Source organism: Leptidea sinapis, chromosome 2, assembly GCF_905404315.1.
Source record: "Leptidea sinapis chromosome 2, ilLepSina1.1, whole genome shotgun sequence".
Lineage (NCBI taxonomy): Eukaryota > Metazoa > Arthropoda > Insecta > Lepidoptera > Pieridae > Leptidea > Leptidea sinapis.
The window spans coordinates 17,288,512-17,311,227 of record NC_066266.1 but is presented as its reverse complement, the minus strand read 5'-3'; the positions used below and the strand labels follow the sequence as shown (position 1 = coordinate 17,311,227).

The 22,716-nt window shown below is 33.8% G+C and overlaps 1 protein-coding gene across 1 annotated transcript in view; it reads left to right on the top strand.

The window, feature by feature from the left end:
• The window catches only part of LOC126977990 (cytotoxic granule associated RNA binding protein TIA1), a 64,900-nt gene that overhangs the window by 5,055 nt on the left and 37,129 nt on the right, over positions 1 to 22,716 (top strand). The gene's annotated exons all lie outside the window — the stretch shown is intronic.

Here is a 22,716-nt window from a genome sequence, read left to right as displayed (position 1 = left end):
TAAACGTCATGAAACTACATCAGCCCCTTTACGGGCTTTGACATGGGGAGAAGAACTGATAAGAAACTCCCAGCCAATATTTTTAATCGTATAATGTGTCTCCTGTCTCTGGGCACAGGATGTCGGCTAGATTATGAGTACCACAATGACGCCTGTTTCTGCCGTGAAGCAGTAATGTATAAACATTGCTGTGTTTTGGTCTGTAAGCTAGTAAAATTACTGGGCAAATGAGATAACTTCTTATTTCTCGAGGTGACGAGCGCAAATGTAGTGCCACTCAGAATTTTTGAGGTTTTTCAAGAATCCTGACCGGCACTGCATTGTAATGGGCAGGGCGTATCAATTACCATCAGCTGAATGTCCTGCTCGTCACAACCCTTATTTTCATAAAAAATAATTATAACAAAATAGCTAAGTCTACTATAGTAAGCATTCTATGTCAAAGAAGCTTTAATATATTTCTTAAACTTGGGTTCAGTGACTCATAGTGTAATAATATTGGAATTTCCACAGGGGAGGCTCTCATCCAATATGTTATCTGAAAATCCTTTGACCCTACCTAGAATTTCACAAAAGAACAAAGTGTGAAGACTCAAGTATCAACTTAAAGGGGTCTGAAATAGATATTTGTAAAGTTGTTTGATAATTGATACTAAAAGGCATGAAAGGTATTTATTTTCTCAAAATTGATTCCTGTAGAATTATTTTTGATGTCATTTCTAACACTACTATACTGTGCTCTGAGAGAGAAAAAGCGGCGCAAGAAGCTCTGCCATCATTTTTCTTTTGCCCTATTTTTAATAAAATAAACAATATTGTACTGTCATTGTTATTGCTATAAAAAAATCATTATCTAGGCTGTCCGATGACTTATTCAGCTGTTGAGTAGTAGGATTTACGACAGAGCCTTTTTTAATAAAACATTTAAATATATTTATAGATAATGCCTGAACAACGACTACACAGGTAGCGACGAAAAGGTTTGGACCCTTCCTAGAATTTCATAAAAAAACACAGTGAGAGGACTTAAATTCTTAAATTTCAACATAAAGGGGTAAACAGCACTTGATATAAATATTTGTAAAGTTGTATGATAATTGATATTTTATTCACTGAATAATGAATTTACAATGTGGAAGATAATAAGGCTGTGTTATAAATCTTTTCAAAAAATTCCGTTTTGCTCTACTAAAAAAAACTTGCTGCGGAGAAATTGAAACACTTCCACTGGAAATATCTTTCTCTAAAATATTTTTTCTGTGTACGGACATAAACACACGCTCACACTCACACACACACGCAAACACACACATACACACATACATACACACACACACATACTTACATACACTTGCAAGGGTAATCAGAACACTCTTTTTTTAATATTACATTTTATAAAAAAAGATAGCTTAAGTACCTACTTAAACTATGTATTTTACTACCGATTACCTAATCGGGGAGCCACATTACATCCACTCCCACTCAACACCTTAGAGAGGAGGGGATAGCTGAAAAATAGCGCTGCATGGAAACATAAATCCATGATTCCATGTCAGGTGAAGCTGAGCCTTTTCCTTTTGGCTTTTGTTTCATCGCGTAGCCTAATTATTATTCATTTTATATTTGTAATGTTTTGTATGGCAATAAAGAATTTATTATTATTATTCTTAAAAAAGTAAGAGTCACCTTCTGTTAGGGTGTAGGCTTAGTTTTAAGTTATAAATAAGCAACTTAAAACATCACAGTTTATTTTATATCAGAGATAATTTATACGTCTAGAAGATAGATCCTAGATAGATATATATAGATATATAGATAGATAGAGCCTCTGTTAGGCAGCGCATGACAACAGGCAGGGTTGTTACTTTAGTGTGTGTGACAGCTACGTCTTACACTCGCGATACATCAGTCACTTTGTTTTAGTGTGTGTGTATGTTCTGCAGAAAATAGAGGTTAACAATTTGCTGCTATTTTTTGACGTGTTCACAGCTTATATAGTAATACTCTTTTTTCCCACTTTTACCAGTGGGAGGCTCTGATTATGGGTACCAACACCGGCGCCTATTTCTGCCGCGAAGCAGTAATGTGTAAACATTACTGTGTTTCGGTCTGAAGGCAAATGAGATTTAACATCGTATGTCTCAAGGTGAAGAGCGCAGCTCAGAATTTTCTAGTTTTTCAAGAATCCTGAGCGGCACTGCATTGTAATGGGCTGGGCGTATCAATTACCATCAGCTGAACGTTCTGCTTGTCTCGTCCCGTACTTTCATTAAAATAAATCCGGCTTTACGTCCACGTTTTATCGGTGTGCGTACCGACTAGTTTCGGCCCATTTCATCAGGGTGTGTGTGGTGGGTTCGCGATAACGTCCCGTTTGATACTGCGGACTTGTGCTCGTAGTGCGCAACTGTACAGGGCCCTATATGATACCCACACCGATAAAACGTGAGTAAAGTCGTATTAATAAATAAGTAAATAATGTCTCACGAAAGTATTAATAATTTATATGTTCACAACTATCAAAAACTATCTAGACGTATAAATTAAATTAAATTTTTAAGCACACATCGTGTGATTGAAGCAGAGTTTTGTTTATAAAATACTTAGGTTTAATAATAATACTATATTTATTTATTAATGTAATTTAACAATCAAATATAATATAAAAAATCTTTTTAAATTCGTAATACATTTGTTTTGATAATTTTCTGGGATCTTGTTGTAAAAGCATATACATCGCCCCACAAGGCTTACTTACTCGACTTAGCTGAGCAGGCATTATAAGTGTATGTTTGTTCCCGGTGTTAACAACACAGTTTCTCCCAAATCCACCTATATGCCTATGTACATACATATATTGAGAAGCAACAGATAAAATGTTTTTTTCTTATCTATGTACATACACATTGAAAGGCAACAATTAAGATGTTTATAAATGATTCAACCAAGAGTCTTAAGCGGTAGTGCACTGTAATGAGTAGGACGTATCATTTACTATTAGTTTAATATCATACTCGGCTCGTCACTTTTATATGAATGTAGTATCCATTAAAATGGCTGTTTCGTCACCTATCGTCAAACTATTGAGTGTACTCCATAGTTTTATAAAATATAAACAATCTCGGTTCAACACTGCATTATACTCTTGAATTCAACACAGCCACGGATAATAATTGTTCAAGAGAAAATCGCTATTGCATACACCCTTGTTGTTTGTCTTTATTGATAAGCGGTAGCGATTATTAATATTTTATAGTGCTGACAGCTTAACTCGGTCACGCATTATTTGAGCCTAGCGCATTGTAGTAAACTTAATATTTTGAGACAAATTACACAAGTACCTACTTGGATCTCGCGGCCCGAAATCTCTAGAACATCTTTCCTACTAGAGATGATTTAAGCTGGTTAACGGATGGTTAATCCATCTTTTTTATTCTTAGAATCGCTAATATCAAATCTATAAGACACATGTAAACTTTTAGTATTTCTAATACTTTTTATTAAAAAATAATGGCATTTAAATTAATCTGACATTTCACTTACCTCTTTGAATATATTTTGTAATGAATAGGCAGATTGAAAAAAATCCTTATTATAAATTATTATGATTGCATAATTCGGAAGGGCTAAGCCCGACTGCTATGTCTCACTCACGTATTGATCGCCGGTAAGCGTCCTCTGCTCCCACCATACCGCATCATCCCACTTTACCGTGAAGATGTTCTACTTTCTTTGCTATAACGAAGACTAAGCTCTCTTACAGCAAGCTATAGTTAGACAGTTGAAATTCCAATTAAGTCAGCTTATCAGCGTATCACTACTAGCGTTATAACAACAAGTAATAAAAAAGTGGTGTATATGTACTAGTATAAAGGGTTATGGCCTTAAAAATGGTTGAAGAAATATAGGCAATAATAAACGTATTCAGATGTGGTTTTTTACTTTTGATCTCACTCACATCTATCGCGGTTTACCTTATTTATAAAATTGTCATGTAACAATGTTAGTTATCTTACTCCTCCGATACGGCTTTACTGATTTTTACCAAATTTTATATGCATATTCACTAGGTCTAAGAATCGGCTACTATCTATTTTACATATCACGATTTTTATAGTATTTGGATTAATACTTATAATAATTGTAGTACGATAAATTTGGTAGGTCTGAGAATCAGTTGCATCTACTACTTATTTACACCCCAAATTTATTACTTTATATGGCAATACGTTTGCTGAGTCAACTAGTGATATATATATCCCACTGAAAGAGAGGTATGGACAGATAACATAGTAAAAGGACTCCATTTTCAGTTCCAGTTTCAGTCAAAAACCATGATCCTAAGCTAACATAATTCATGATTTACAAAGTAATCCTAAAACACTTGTACTATAAGATTTTCATATTCATGAGTAGAAAGAGGTTCATCGACCCGTTCAAGTTAATTTGTAATTTAGATTCTCTTATCCTTTTACGTGCTAGTGAAATTATCTTCTTATTCAGATTATTTGTTACAAATTGTTGTATAAAAAGTTTACAGAAATTTTACTAGATAGTCAACGAAAAGCAAATATACACACAGCTCTTTATATTGTAAAGATTTTGTTAGTCATCATATCTGTTAAATAAGAAATTTTCATATAAAGCAGTTAAAAAGGATTATAATATTTTTATAATTAATATAAAAACCATATATATGATACCTACTAAGAGATGGAGCGAAGACATAATAAAACAACAGGAAAGATGTGGACAAGAATTGCAACAGACAGAAACAAGTGGAAATGAATGGAGGAGGCTTTACCGCTAAAGGAGGTCTTTATATCGAAAATAATATAAAACAAAACTAACAAAATACTTCTATTTAAAATAGTGAAATATTACCACATACTAATAAATTCAATTTATAAGTAAATACCTAAATGTATAGATTGAACGTAGATAGAAGATAAAAGTAATATAGAAGGAAATAAAGATCTTAATAAATAAATGTATGATGCAAAATGAAGTTTGGAAATGAAAGATCTATCAAAATAGAAAATAGCACTTATGTTAAAGTACGACTCACAATGAAGAGCGAGCAACTATAGATCTAAAAAGTCCCAAATAACATAGAAATCCTGCATAAGTTGTAACGATTATATAAACAAAGTACAGACTGTTCAAGACTTGTGCCTTATATCTCTCTATTACTCAGTAATACCCAATATTAGTAGAAAAAGCTAGATAAAAGCTGACCAAATTGGCAAAAGATATAATAAAAACGTTTATCACATCAAACATATCCACAATTCAACAGCAAAAGCAAGTATTTATTGGAACAAAAATTCCAACGGAAAATATGCTTAGAACATTCCACCATAGATCACAATGTTGGCAGAGGCCGCTGGCCGATGATTGAAACTGTGGCTTCCAGCCAATATAGCCCTTGCCAGAATCACTTGACGGATTTCCTCGGTTTTTTAAGAGAGCTATAAAAGAAAATTGGCTTTGAATGGAAACGATATTCACTGCAATACAAGGCTTTCTTTGACTGAAATTTGTTGATTCGTTCGTGTTCATTAAGAAACCTTGAGGACTCGATGACATGAAAGATCACTTCCACTTTAATCTACATGTCTATAAAATATAAATTACACTAAAATTACGTCAACTCCCTTATAAGAGCTCCAAACTCCATTTCAAAAAAGCACAACTCCGAGATAATAAAATCAGTGACAATTTCTTCGTCAATAAACATATACATAATATGATCATTGTTTGGGACTCAATCACACCTAAGCTACTGATCCTATCGACATGAAACTACCACCATTCGATGCGAAATTTATCCTAGATGGTTTGTGCTTTTCGAATTCCAACATTCCTTCATTAATTTATTTCCTTTATAAAATTCGCCCAGTGAAGAGGGTGGGAACGGCTAGTCTCGAATAAAATGAATTTTTGGATGTAGTATAGTTCCTAAAAATACATGGCCAGATACGTTGATAGCAACAATATATCCTTTCAAATCAATTCTTAAGTCAGGCGATCGTGTCTTGTTAACAGCAGTATGGTTTACTCTATCAATCAAATACTCACCAGGCATCATCTATTATGGACACAGAATTATTTATTATATTAGTCTTACTTTGAGATGCTACTAACTGTTTTTTCATCACAGGAGGAGGTATTATGTTAGCACGTACATTTTTCTTCGTTAGTCCATTTTAGTCCAGTTTGAAATGGGAAATATATATTTGAAAAACATTGATATAGATGATAATTAGAGACAGTAAGAAGAAGCATGCATTGAAGTTAATTTAATGTTGTGAAATTGACCAATTTAACAAAGTCAGAGAAGATCTTCAGAATTCTAGAGGTATTTAATCAATGGCTACCTCAACGGTTCAACATCGTAAGTTACATTTGATTAGTACTACTTCATCACTAATTATTGAAGTCTTAGTCTTGATAACTTTACCAGAAAGACACTACGATTTATAGTGAAATACATAACATACTTATTATACGTGTTAGTAGGTAAAAGAGGTTACTATAGATTTGCGTATAGATAGGGTATAACGAAACCTGAAAATGTTACTGCACATTTCTTCTAAATTTAATAACCATTTCACTCCAAATCGCGACAACCGTCTACAGTATTGGAAACAGAAGTATATCATTATCATTTCTTTTTTTGTAAACACAGAATAAGGCACAAGGACTATAATTACATAAATTTCAATAAACATAATGTAAACTACACTATATGAAGAACAATTTTGCAAAATCAATTTAAATACAACCAGCAATATTTTTTATTTTGATAGTATGACTATTTTAGTTAATCCATTCTTCCCGATTTATTTCATTTTAAAATTGTCCTTAGTGTCTTTCTTATACCTAAATATATTCAATGTAATGTGTTGAATTTAATGTAAAAATTGAATGATATGTTGTGAATAGCAGTTTCTAGCCTTCAGCGATTTGTACGATAACTAGCTGCTCCATTGAAACTTTATGATATGTTTTTCAATTTCGCATTATTATGCAACTCAGTTTTCAATTAGTTATTTAATAAATTAAATATTTAAATTAATTAAATTAATGGGCGCAACAAATTCAGCGGGCTTTTTTTTCATCGAAAAAATATGTTTACAAAGTAATATTGTACAATTAAACTTATTATTTAATAGCTTGGGGTGGTCACTCCATTCACAATCTGTGGTATCATTAAGAAAATCATGTATTAAGTTATCGTAACCTTTACCACACAAACGTTTTTTAACGATTCTTTTGATTATCGTAATACTTTTGTTATAAACATTTCCTGGGATCTTGTTGTAAAAGTATATACATCGCCCCACGAAAGACTTAATAAATCGACTAAGCCAGACAGGAGGACAAACGAACGCACTCGTCACCTGGTGTTAAGTGATCACTGCCGTACACATTCTCTTGCACCACAGGAATCACAGGAGCGTTGCTGGCCTTTAAGGAAGGTGTACACGCTTTTTTTGAAGGTACCCATGGCGTATTCATTTTATTTTGTAGTGCAGATTTCACAGAACTATCTTGTGTTATGTTTCCAGGCTGATATTACGTGTCAAAGATGTGGCAATACTTATGTGAGTCGCGCGTTTCCTGCCATTCTTGGCACATTCTAGTAAACAAAACCTCATGTTCAATATAACTCTATGGGAAATGTTTCAACTTAAATAGATTTTGATCTCAGCCACCTAGAAATCCAAAATCAAGCTTTTCTCACCAAGACCTTTCCAACAATATATTATGAGGGTCTGTACCTATCTTCGTCGCTAAGGAATGAAATTCGATAAGACTTCTTTGTGCTTTATACATAATATCCGGACGACCGAGCCTTGCTTGGTTTTTTAAGAATGTACAAAACTTGAACAAAAAAAAACTAATACAACATCTGGATTTGAACCGGGGTCTTCCGCTTTCCGGATAACCCAATGTCCCATCTGAACTATTACAGTCTTGTATACAGTATGGTTTTTTGAGAAGGGCGGTGATGGCCAAGTCGGAAATTACGAGACTTAGAGAAAAGTCATGAAAGGAGTCATGCCCTCGATTTATAAAGAAAAATAATAACTGCATATTTAGTTTTTTAAAATTTCTTGAACTTTTGACGGAAAACGATCCGAATGATTTTTGAAAAAAAAATACATATTGTATTATTGAACCAATGGACTCTGTTGCTGACAAAGCTGATCAATATTTGCAAAGATATTTTATAATTAAAGTTTTTAAAAATTCAAGAAACTTTAAAAAACTAAATATTCAGTTATTGGTTTTTTTATAAATCGAGGGCATGACTCCTTTCGCGACTTTTCTCTAAGGCTCGTAATTCCCGACTTGGCCATCAACGCCCTTCTCAAAAAACTATAACCAAATTTACCATTGAATTCTAATGTTATTGTTTATCATTAAAACACAGATAAAACTACATTTTTAAATTGAAACGATTTATCACCCCCAAAATCCCCTGTATACAAAATTTTATGAAAATCGTTGAAACCGTTTTCGAGTATCAGTCTATATATATATACAAGAATTGCTCATTTAAAGATATAAGATATGTAGATAAAAGGTTACTTAATTACTTACCATTTGACAACCAGTTGGCTCGTTTGTCCAAAAAAGGACATTAAAAATCAAAAATATAATATTTAAATCGCTTCAGCTTATGTGTTAAGCCAGCCACCAAGCATGCCGTGAGTGTATCGGCTAACGAAGCATCGTGTTCGCTATACGACCCTACTATTTGCGTATACTGCTGTATATGAGTTCAATAGTACGGGCTTGTGTTTGTTATACGAACAGACTCGTTAAGTGCTTTATCATTAAGCTATATATGTTAGCCATGTATATGTCAGGGGTAGAATATAATATACGATCTTACATTATAATATGAATGAATGAATAATTCGTTCTTTTTCTGAACTCTTAACTGTAGTAGTGCTTTGAATTGGACTACAGCATTGACCTGTATAAATACCACTGGACAGGCTGTTCCACATGTTTGACAGGAAATTTGTTGTGCCTAGAACTAATTTTGACGTCTAATACAAATGGCTGCGAAGGAACGTACAATACTCTGAAGTATTTTTGCATTTTGTATTAATTTCGTTCGTTTTCCGTATTATTTATACTTCAAGAATCAACGTAATAAAGTACACAATTTTTTTTTTGTAATAGTTTCCAACCATCTAGCAATATTTGCTGAGGTTGTCATCACTAGTTTTTGTACCACAGACTCTCGCTACAGGGCCAACAGCGCCAAAATGGCGAATATCAGGCACAAAAGCACTTTGACAGCCGCCAGTCAAGTGGTATATAGTAGAGGCACAGAAGACTACAGAGTGATAAGTGAAAAACAAACTTTTTTTTATTTTTTTTTATTTTTATTCATTTAGTGGGAAGTCATTGTGTAGAATGTGTTTCCTTGTTGTAAATTTACACATTAATAACTTATATTATCTAACATCGTATACCCCATTTACGGGCTAACTCGATATGCAATATTTTTTAATGAAAATAAGGGACGAGACGAGCAGGACGTTCAGTTGCTGGTAATTGATACGCCCTGCCCATTACAATACTGTCCCACTTAGGATTTTTGAAAAGCACAAAAATTCCGAGTGGCACTCCAATTGCGCTGGTCACCTTGAGACATAATATGTCAAGTCTCATTTGCCCAGAAGTAATAACGCCATCTTGTAGCATGGTATAGAAGCTCGTGTACCGGTGCAACTCGCAGTAAACCGGTTTTTTTTTTTAATAATTTATAACAGCTGAAGTTTTCTTTTGATAAGCCTCGAAACACCACGTTGGCAACACAAGTTGTTACAAATTTCGTCGTCGGCAAATACTGAAACCGATAAACTGAACGCAAAAACATAAAAATAAGTTCGACATTGATAGGTTTTCTACCCGAAATGAATACCGATGGAAATTCAATTTAATCGCCTTGCAAGAGAGTTCAAATCAATTTAAACGGCAATTTGTAATTTTCCTGAGTAAAGGAGGGCTTTTCTCACTCACGCGAATTTAAAACTTATGCGGAAAATATTCGAATAATACCAAATTATGTGAAAATAATTTTGTATAAAAGTATTTTTTTTATGAAAATAAGGGACAAGACGAACAGGACGATTAGCTGATGGTAATTAATACGCCATGCCTATAACAATGCAGAGCTGCTCAGGATTCTTGATAAACCGAAACATTCTGAGCGGCACTACAATTGCGCTCGTCACGTTGAGATAATAAGTCTCATTTGCCCAGTAATTTCACTTGCTACGGCGCCCTTCAGTCCGAAACACTGGTACTCAGAGCCTCCCACTGGTATAGAAAAGTATAGCAGTTTTATTGCTATGACGTTTCAAATTCAATGGGGGATACAAAAATAAAAAAATATTCATATAATATATTCAAATTACCTACACCATCTTTTGGCATTACACGCAATATGAAAAATTAATAGTTTGAAAAAATCTCCTATTATCATAAAGTTTATCCTAAGCCAATCGCGCAGCACAATGACAGAACAATAATTATGATGATTTGAGTGAACGTATATGAAAGCTATTGTAACAAGCTATAAGACCATGCAAATTAAACCATCTTATAAACAAAATAAGAGTCAGAACTTGGTGAGGTAGTAGGGTACCGTACGGCTCACTTGGTTTTAGTGTATCTGAAAAATCTGGTGCCCTGGGGCACTGTCGATTACGGAAGGTTCAATGGTTAATTGACAAAAAAAAATGTAGTGTAGGCTTTTTTTTAATATTATGTTAACTTTTTTACATACCGAGTAGAAGAGACTAATATAAATTTAACATCTAGAATGTAAACTGTAACGCAACGCAATAAATAAATATCATTTCAAAAAGGCAACGAGTTAATTCGCTTTCGAATCATTTTCTAATGACATGAGAATTGGTCGCCTGCGCGGGTGGTGTGAATTTTTCATTTTATTTAACTCTAAGCTCATACAATCCGTTAAATGGTTGTGACGTTTATTGAAAACCGAAGGCTTTGAGGAATGTTTCATTCTGTTTGAGTGGATTTTTTAAAGTGGGAGGTTTCTTTGCATAATAATAATATTGATACACTGTTATACAAATTATCTTGCCCAAACTAAGCATAGCCTTACTATGGATACAACACAACGATATATTTAATAATACAATATATTTACTTAAACATACATAAATACAAATTAATAGTATCTAGTATATTAAATATCACATTAACGTGAATTCTAAAGGAATCAATTTTGAGAAAATAAATGCCTTTTAGCAAAACCCAGCTTACATTACTATTCTCTTTTACCAAAAGTTTTGGTTGGTCGAACCGGATCTAGTGGTTAGGACGGTCTGTTATGTGTTCACATACAGCTGACTTATAGTGACGTCTGTGTTTGATATCCGCAATGTGTTCTTTAAGTCGGGTTGAGATATTACGTTTGGTTTGCCCAATGTAAGACAGGCCACAGTCGCAGTCCAGTTCATAGACAGTACAGTACAGCAAATACCACCTCCGAGGAAATAAATAGCGCTAAACTTCATAATGACAACTGTGACAAATACTATCTTTGACTGACTTCATCTGCAGTCCCCCTGAAAACGAGATCTGGAAAGGTCTTGAAACGTCGGGTTAACTAAAATAAAAATGTAACTTTTACGCAAACATCTAATGTAAAACCGTTACAATTACACGCGTTTTAATCCTTTAAAAGTGTTTTATTTAAATGTGTAACACTCGTGATAATCAAAGAAAATACTAGTATTTATATACAGTTTACTTCGTTGCGATTTATGTATAGTCCATAAAATTTTTGGTCCTAGCGGACAGAGCCACGGTTATAAAGGTTGTTAAGGAATACGTATATCTCAACAGTCAGACATCTTAGACTGAAGCATCTCGACAACACAAAGGAGACTAAACATTAAAAAACAAATGGAAGTCGTTTATAAGGGACATAAAACAAGGCTGAAACGTGGTTTAAATTATAAGATCTAGCGGGATTAAAGAATACTATATTTACTTCAAAATACTATTACATACATTTAGATATTTTCATTGAGCTTATTAAATGGACGAAATAATCTTATTAATACAGTCTCTTGCTGTTAGACAACCGAACAAAAAACAGGCCAGGAATATTACTGAGTTTCTTGTGCCCATACTTCTCAGGTCTGAGGCAGTCTCTTTTGAATGGGTGATAGTTTTTGACGATTAATGAGTGATTTTAAATCCTATTTTGAATAAAAATATTTGAATTTGAATTAGTCTATTGTGCCTGACAATCTACGTCTTAAACTCGCGATTTGTATGACACTTTGTGTTTGTGTGCGTAAATTGCTCAACATAGAGGTTAGTTCTAAAGTCTATTTATTCACAGCTATTTCGAAGTTTTCACAGCTGTCATAGTCTATCTAGACGTATAAATGATCTATGAAAATAATCATTCTTAACGCTAAGAACCTTCAGATTTTCATACTTTATTGCGGATCCCAAGAATTTCCAATATTTAGGCTATGAAAAAAAATAACAAAAGTTTGTGTCACTGCTTTGTTTGGCAAAGTTTTATACAGCAGCTGTAAATGGTATTCCCATTGGTATTTTCAAAAAGCGTAAATACATATCTCCCTAGCCTTTAGACGCCATTGTTCTTTATATTTCCGCCATCACTGCCACAGAATATAGAGCACCAGTACAGAAGTCTCACTTACTCAAATCTTTTTAATAAATTTCCACTTTAGCTACCCGCTAATAAGATACTTTTTGAATCGCACTATGCTCACAGCTGCCATGGACTTGGAACAAATATCAAATTCAAATATTTTTATTCAAAATAGGATTTAAAATCACTTATTGCACGTCAAAAACTACCACCCATTCGAAAGAGATTGCCTCAGACCTGAGAAGAATGGGCGCAAGAAACTCAGCGGGCTTTTTTTTTTAATATAAAATATGGATTACAATGTAATATCGTACAATAAACATTTATAATTAAAGAGCCTGAGGGTGTTCGCTTTATTCCCAGTCCGTGGTGTCATTAAGAAAATCGTTTATGCTATAATAACCTTTCCCACACAAACGTTTTTTAACAATTCTTTAAAATTTCGTAACACATTTGTTTTGTACATTTTCTGGGATTATATTGGAGAAGCAATCGCCCAACAAAAGACTTACTAACTCAACCCAACCGAGTAGTAGGCATAACAAGTTTATATTTGTTCCTCGTGTTAACATTATGAATGTCACAGTTTCTAGAAAATTCCTCAATATGCTTATGAACATACAGAACATTATCAAAAATGTATTGAGAAGCAACAGTCCAAATGTTTATTTCTTTAAATTTTTCTTTTAATGATTCTCTTCTGCAGCACAAAAGATAGTATTAATATCGGCCGCACTGCCCCATAACAATATACTATAGGACATAATACTATGAAAATAACTAAAGTATACTAATGTCAGTTAACCGTCTAATTTTCTTAACCGCATATGCTGCAAAACTAAGCCTATTCGCCTATCCTTCAATATGGGGGCCCCACTGCAATCAAGAGTAATGCCAAGAAATACAGCAGATTTCACTGGTTTTACCACCTCTCCATTTAATGAAATATTCGCATCTACATTTTTGACATTTGGCGCGGTGATATTAATATATTTGATTTTATGACTATTTAACAATAAGTTATTGGCGCTAAACCAGTACACGATGTCAGATAGAGCATTGTTTACTTCGTCGTATAAAACTAAGCTTCGTTTCACTTTGAATATAAGTGAAGTATCATCAGCAAACAATACCACCTTGTGTTTTTTTTCTACAAGGTTAGGTAGATCATTAATATAAATTAGGAAGAGGAAGGGTCCAAGAATAGACTCTTGTGGTACCCCTTAACATACCAATAAATTAGATGACGCACACTACGATTTACTCTCTGCTTCTTGGGTAACTATTCAGGGCTGACGCTTCAGTTTAACTAGTTTCCTATTGCCATATGTATTTTTATAGTTACTACGAAGCAAGTAAGGAAATTGTAATAACTATTATCAAGTAATAACTACTATAGTACAGGCTATGCCTAGTTTCGGGCAAGATAATTTGTGTAAGAGTGTGTCAATAGATATTTAATATTATTATTATAAACATGAACACAATTACATACACAACTTTTATTATATTTAGTAATTTTGGGAATATCATGTTGAACGATAATTTGTGGAACGTAAATCCTTCAAAATAGGGATACTTCTCCTCCACAAGGCGTATTATTTTGAAAACACACTTAAAGTAACGATCTTTTATATACTTAACTTAAAGATGTGGATAATACATATGTAAACGCTAAAATTCAAAATTATACAAACAACTTGCTGAGCCGACATACGTTGTTCTGTTAATAATAATAAAAAATGGTAGTATATTGTAAAAATCCGTTCCTAGCTGACCTCTACTCAGTAAAAAGAATATTCCTACCAAATTTCAAGTCTCTACGCCTTATGCTTCCAGAGATATCGTGATGAGTCAATATATAGGTGGAAATTTCGACGGCTGTACCCAGTATACTATCTACAGATAGAGATAAATTACTACCTTCTACTGTCAATAATTAGCAGTCATTCTTATCGCCTTATATTGGGACACGTGAATTGCAATTTCCATACAAACTTCTATCGGTAAGCTATACGGCGTCCCATTGACAGACAGCGCACGTGTATGGATAAGGTTACCGTAGATAAGTTTATTGGGACAGAAAAGTCAACGATAGTTACGATTTTTATCTCAAGTAAGAGATAGACTGAATATTGGGAACAGCCGTTAGACTAGACGTATTCACGTCAAATGAATATAAAATCGCTTCAGTTTATGACTCAAACCAGATTTCAATAAGAAGATGTTTCAGATAACAAGAGTTTGTAATTGGAATACCCTAAGCCGGTGACCGGCGGGAATCAAAACTAAGATGTAATAAGTTATTTTTTATTAGATAGCGGCGATACAATAGGAATTTCGGTGAGTATGAAAGATATTTATGTGTTGAGTTGGAAGAACTTAGACCCGTCAAGATGATTGCATTTACTGGACGGAAATATGTTATTTTTAATGGTCGACGGGTGTTAAGTGATCACCGCCACCCACATTCTCTTGCAACAATACCAGAGGAATCAGAGGAGCGCTGCCCGGCCTTTAAGGAAGTTTTTTTTAAAGTACCATTGTCGTATCGTGCTGGAAGCACTGCACATGTTTTTAATGCAGTGTCGTCATCTTCAATTTAAAAATCGATTACTGCAATTTATTTGCCAAAATTTATGTAGTTTTTATCGAATAAGAAGATATAATAACATAGAAATGTTCATAATATAAAAAAATTTGAAATTTATTGTATTTGTTTATTAAGAGATTATTAAAATACAAAATAAGAATGATAATACATGTTTTACTTAAAAGCTAGTTAACACTGTGCCTGAACTAGGTAAACCAGTGTTTCAGATAATAAACTTAATAAAGTAAAAAGGTATAAATTAATCTACGGGTTAAGTAAATAAGTAAACAATGTCTTCAAAGTAATAATTATTAACTAATACAAATAAAATATAGATAATGTTTATTTTAACACTATTAGTAATTTTTCTTAGGACATATTTTGAAGTGCTTCATGAAGAGCCTTCTTACAATGAATATAATTTAGGGGATAGATGTTTACGTTTAGAAAATTAAAAATATGTAGGGTCACGAATCGAAATAAAAACTATCCTATCTCTCAAGTTGATTCAGAGATTGAGATTCAGAGCAAACTCCACACAGTGTTCCAAATTTGATTAAAATCGGTTCAGTAGTTCATCGCAGAAAAACAACGAGACACGAAGTTCTTATATTATGTAAAGATTAAAGGAATTCATAAGAAAATGGTGAATAATATGAAAATATTTAAGTTGGAGGTGCAACGTGTATCATAAGGCTAGTTTTGCACAGTCTTGACCTGAAAGCCTACTTTTCTTCTGAATGGCGCGCATTGAGGTAACATTTCTGAGGTTCTGTCTACTGAATATCGTGCTTGAAGCCTTTTTACAGTCTTTTATGTAGCTTTATCTGTTGCATTGCTGTATTAACTTCACGTTTTTCTGGAGTAGTACCTAAGATAATTAAAAATCACATTTCACACGAATAGTCTGTAAAATTTTAAGAGATGAACAAGAAACGCAGTTAAAATGTGATAACTGCGTAGTATGTGTAGGGTGAGAAAGGAATGCTGATATGGTTTGGACATGTGGAGCGAATGAGTGAAGAAAGAATGACGAATAAAGGCATAATGAAATAAGGCAAGTGGCAAGTCAGTCGCGGAAGACCTTGTAGGAAGTTTGTCGGTTTACCATAAATTTACACTGAATAAAACTCACAAAAATTTTATAAAAATCCTATTCCATACGTAATCGTAGAAGTTTTGAGTGCACCATTAAGAAAAACTTGATCATATAAAGAAACTTGAATAAATGCTAGAAAAATTCAAGGAATTTAACCTAACGTTATACTTTGATTTCACAGACTATAGTAAAGCATTTGACATGATAAATCATACTGCCACTTAGAGATCACTAGCAAAATTTAATATTACACAGAATAAGTCAATAGATGTATAAAAAAAAACAAAGAATGGAAAAGAAAATAAGGAAAGAGAGATTAAGCAGATCAAATAAAATAAGGTTAAAAGAAAAAACCTGGCCTTCACAATGGAGAGATTGAATTTTCAAACTAAGTTAGATTGATTTAATATTAAAAACCTTTTTAAAGAATCTGTACTAATGAAATCAAATGAAGGCTTTATTTTTATAACTACTAATATTTTAATACAATTATTTATAAACAAACCGTGTTTGTTTATGTTGATTAGTTAGTTAAATAATATTGTAATACTTCCCTGTAGTAATTTGGTAAAAAGGGTTCGCCCGTTTATAATAAATAACTGTTTTCGTATTTCTTTAAAATTAAAACACCATACACAAATCCAGACTAAAATTTAATATAAATGAGGATATAATTAAATCTTCTTGAATGAAATCCCTTGATTTACAGCAGTTGATCTTTGTGTTTCCGCTTTGAGAGTTAATCCCACTTCTGAATTAGAAATAATGCAAAGGGGGTCTTAGAGTGCCCAAGTGTGAAGTGGATGACTTTTCCGCCGTAAATTTCGATGTATTACTTCAATTAACTTTTATTGTATCAAAAACAAATTATAGAAAACTTACCGCAGTACCTTTTTTTATGAAATGAGACGAGCAGGACGTTCAGTTGATGGTATTTCATACGCCCTGTCCACTACAATGCAGTGACGCTCAAAATTCTTGAAAAACACAAAAATTCTGAGCGGCACTACAATTGCGCTCGTCACCTTGACGCATAAGATGTTAAGTCTCGTTGCCCAGTAATTTCAATAGCTACGGCGCCCTTGAGACCGAAACACAATAATGTTTACAGATTACTGCTTCACGGTATAAATAGGCGCCGTTGTGGTTCCCATAATCTAGCCGACATACGGTTCAAAGGAGCGTCCCACTGGTACGTTACTAACGAGCCAATTAAATTCCAACAAATATAAAAAAACATTTTGGCGCGCACAAGAATTATGTCGCCGACTGTACCGCAGGCGTTACGTATTCCGTGTGAAGAGGCAGTAATTAATGTAACCAGGTCGCCGCTGAGTCGACAGTCATTATGAATACATGTGACTGACTGTATGTATATACCACACCTTCACCTGGCTGGTAGATGGAGCGATATGAAACACAGCTTTAATATAGAACTCTTTATACAATTAAATCTTAAACTTAGCGCTGTTATAATTATTTATCTATACAAAATGCTTTAAATTCTCTATTAAAAATTCTAAAACAGTTAGCTTATTGTCAACATTAAAAAAGCAAATAATGAAATTTCATTACAACACTCGTTTGGATGATGCTTCTATAATGTTGGCAATAAGCTGTTTTAGAATTTTTAATAGAGAATTTATAGCATGGGTGCATGGGTTAGGAGTAAGCTAACTGTTTCAGAATCTTTTATAGAGGTTTCATGTTATGGGTGTAGTATAAAGTCTTTTATCCAACTGTTGATAATTAGGTATTAAGTTGTTTTTACCTAGTTATGCAACGTGTCGCATACAATAATATTTTTTCTACAACTTGGTAACATAATTTACTAATAAACAAAGAAATACCACAAGTTTTCGAGTTGCCGCTAAAATGTTGGGGGGGGGGGGGGGGGGGGAAATATATTGTATACATAAGTATCCCAGGTGAGTGGTTTCATTTTTCCTTCAAGGAAGGGCAAAAGGTACATTCATACAACCAACGCGTGAAAATTAAAAAATTACAAAATGTAGCATCTTACTAAATTATATTAACAAGTTGTTTTCTTAAGTTGACATTTAAATGTTTAGTCTAATGATTTAAACATGAAAATATTATGTACTTATATAACATAGTTTTAATGTTGGAATATAGTTTTTTTTACCAGTCAGAGGCTCCTTTGCACAGGATTAGCCAGCTAGATTATGGGTGTGGTAACGGCGCCTATGTCTGCCGTGAAGCAGTAATGTGTAAGCATTTCTGTGTTTCGGTCTGAAGGGCGCCGTAGCTAGTGAAATTACTGGGCAAATGAGACTTAACATCTTATGTCTCAAGGTGACGAGCACAGTTGTAGTGCCGCTCAGACTACTTGGGGTTTTCTCAAGATTCCTGAGTGGCACTGCATTGTAATGGGCAGGGCGTATCAATTACCATCAGCTGAATGTTCTGCTCGTCTCGTTCCTTTTTTTCATAAAAAAAATATTATGTATTACCTCATATATCTATGAACTTGCCATACCTAACTTAGGTTCAGTGTCTGTGGCACCAACACAACGGTCTCTTTGGTAACATTAAATTACCTACTCTAAATAATGATTTTTTAGGCCAAAGAGTATAAACTTTTTCAAAGGCTTAATAAAGAATGTACATTCATTACTAATCGTGGCTTTAAACTCCATTATTTCCGATTACTGAAATATTTTTTTTTTCTATTCACAGAAAAGCGCCTGTCGGTTCAGCTGGTATTGTTATAAAACCGTATACAGAAATTATCGCAACAAAAGATTGTGTGAGAAATAAATAAAAAATCAACTCACACATATTGTAAGTAAATAATATAATTATTCAAGCGCGATATATAAGAAAACAAGAATGTCAACACAAATAGACAATGTTTGTATTAGAGTCTGTGAAAACACATCGCAAATAATTTATAGTGAAACAATAAACCATAGAAAAACATACAGATTTTTTCCCGATCTACACAAATATTGTGTTACACTAATATTATTTCAACATAATAAACATTTTGTGAAATTTGGCTGGATCACTTGGCGTTGCGAAGAGATGTTGCTTCATTGTGTGTCCTCTACCGCACTTATCACGGGGAGTGTTCCGAAGAGCTGTTTCACCTGATTCCAACCGCCGAATTCCACCTTCGCACGACATGCCACAAGTATTTATTTATTTATTTATCAGGAAGCCAACGTTAATCTATAGATACATTTAAAAATTCTTTTATAATGTTGTATACTCCACTTACAGGCTAACTCGACATGCTTAATAGTATTATATACATCCTTTGTTAAACTAAAACTTTTGAAAACAATTTTTGATAAAATTTTTACAAATTAAAGCCACAAGCAAAAGGCTGATAAAACAATAAAATAACTCTGTTCTTTCTTAATAACCAAGAAAAAACTAAAGAATAAAACAATAACTACGAACAATGACTAACCATCTTGCAGTACTTTCATAATTTTTTTGATTTCTTTTTTGAAACATGGGGCAGAGTGCTGAAAAATATCTACACCAGCTCTTTTAACCAAGTTGTTGTAGGTGACAACTATTCTATACAAAGGGGCGGATCTGCCTAGGTTCGATCTAGTTAATCTAGGCCTGAACGTTAGTTTTTTGAGAACATGTGACCTAGCATTACGCTAGACAGAGCTAACAGATTTGGGCAATCGACCCCTCCATCTATAACATTTTTTAGGAAAGAGAGATCAATTAAGTCCCTGCGATCAGACAGTGACGACGCTTTATAAAATTTTAAAAGATCAGTGTAGGTGTAATCCTTTTCAAGTAAGGATATCATCCCCACCATCTGGATGTGTGGCGGTCCCCCACGGTGCGGTTTTCAAGGAGCTTTCTTGCACGTGCTACAAAGCTGTGGAATGAACTTCCTTGTGCGGTGTTTCCGGGACGATAGGACGTAGGTACCTTCAAAAAAAAGCGCGTACACCTACCTTAAAGGTCGGCAACGGTCCTGTGATTCCTCTGGTGTTGCAAGAGAATTTGGGAGGTGGTGCTCACTTAACACCAGGTGACCCGTACGCTTGTTGGTCCTCCTTTTCCATAAAAAAAAGTCAATAACATTTCATTACTTAAGACAGGCTGTTCCATATGTTTGACAGCAATATTTTGTGCCTATATGAAGCGCCACTCGCGAGCGTCCAGAGAACTAATTTTAACTTATAATACAAAGGGCTGCGAAGGAACGTACAATACTATGAAGTATTTTAGCATTTTGAATTATTTTCGTTTGTTTTCCGTGTTATTTATACTTCAAAAATCAACGTAATAAAGTACAAAGTATCTATCGATGTTTGCTGTAGGTTGTCATCACTAGTTTTACTACCGCAGACTCTCGCTACATGGCCAACAGCGCCTAAATGGCGAATATCAAACAGACACAAAAGCACTTTGACAGCCGCCAGTCCAGTGGTATATAGTAGAGGTCAGTGGCGCGGGGTACTTAATATATATCAGCCTAGTGAAACACTCTAAGAAATAAGTGATTCACTCGATTGTATGAAAGGTACAGTCATTGACATTATTATATAGATTAACAGATGACGGCTATAATCTTGTTAAAAATAGAGATAGCCGAAATCCACTACGCTATAAGCATCTGGTCGCTTTCAAACTTAGCCGGATTTTACTTCGTCGCCAATCGCCATGCTGAAATTACTACATTTTCAAACTAATGTCAAATGACTGCAGGTTTCATACTAAACTAAGTTTCAATTTTAGCATAGGCAGTCCCGTCTCTTATTGCGTAGCATTTACATTGCCGTGTCACCGTCTGTTTCATATGAAACATGCGAATATGTGTCAATAAACATTGATATGACTAAAATATAGACACTAACTATTCGGCTCAATATTATGTTTACCAACGTGAATCTAAGCGGTAATGCGTAGAAAAGAGACAGATATAGAAATGTCGGTTGCTATCAGAATTATTGATTACTCTTCACCATAGGGTTGTCAAAACTAACATAACAATTTTTTTTAACAAATTTTTCGATTTGAGTTCCTTGGTTTTTGTTTAACATGTTAGACAGTACAATGATTAAAATACGATAACATATTATTTATAGCGCGTATTTGTGTGTGTTAGCCGCTTAATTTTTAATTACAAAAACACTGAATAAAGATAATAATTTCGATATATTACATATTAGTATCGATAGTATAATAAAAATATAAGTAAATTATAAACTAAACAAAGTCAAAGTCAAAATATTTATATCAATTAGACCACTACAGGGTCTTTTGAATGTCACACATTAAAAAAAATGCAATATTTTATAATTACATCAATATTTGGAGATGTGAGTTTAAAAATATTGCATTTTTTCAGCATTTGTCCGTCACAGTTGAATTGAGAAAGCAGATCAACATAAAAGATCAATAAATTGGTTATTGAAATGCTAAAACCTGAAAAATGATTGAATTATCTATCTCGGATCGCCAATATAGGATAGCAAGATGCCGAAGATACATAAGATTTAAATTTTTAAGGCATATAAACACTTCTTGATGCCGGGTTTCTCAATTTTAAATACATTCGGCAGTACAATATTTCGTTCAGCAAATATACAGACATAAAACCAATTTCGCACCGGTGACAGCCCTGTCGAATATCTCATGTACACTCTACTTCAAATTGAATTGCAAACGTATTATAATATTCGCACTCCCCAGAGCGGAGGTAACTTTCTGTATTAAAATTTGTTTCATATATCGGGATATGACTTTAAATTTTGCATTTGGCTTTTATATTGTATAGCCAGTATGAGGCTCCTTTGTACAGGATGCCGGCTAGATTATGTGTACCACAACAGCGCCTTTTACTGACGTGAAACAATAATGTGTAAGAATTATTGTGTTTCGGTCAGAAGGTTTCGCTGTAGCTAGTGAAATTACTGGACAAATGAGACTTAACATCTTATGTCTCAAGGTGACGAGCGCAGTTGTAGTGCCATTCAGAATTTTTTAGGGTTTTTCAAGAATCCTGAGCGGCACTGCATTGCTGAACGTCCTGCTCGTCTTGTCCCTTATTATCATAAAAAAAAACTGCTGGCAACTAATCGATTATGATAAATAATTTTTTAAATTGTTTATTATTACAAAAAAGGTCAACTCAGATTTTTATATATAGGTAAATGACAAAACTATTAAACATCAATCTTCCTTAGATAATTTATAAGTCTAAATAGAGCCTCTTGCTGCTTGACTACCTATGAAATAGGCCAGGAATATTGGTTTACTGTGCGTGACAAGCTACGTCTTACACTCGCGATTTGTATGTCACTTTGTGTTAGTGTGCGTACTCAA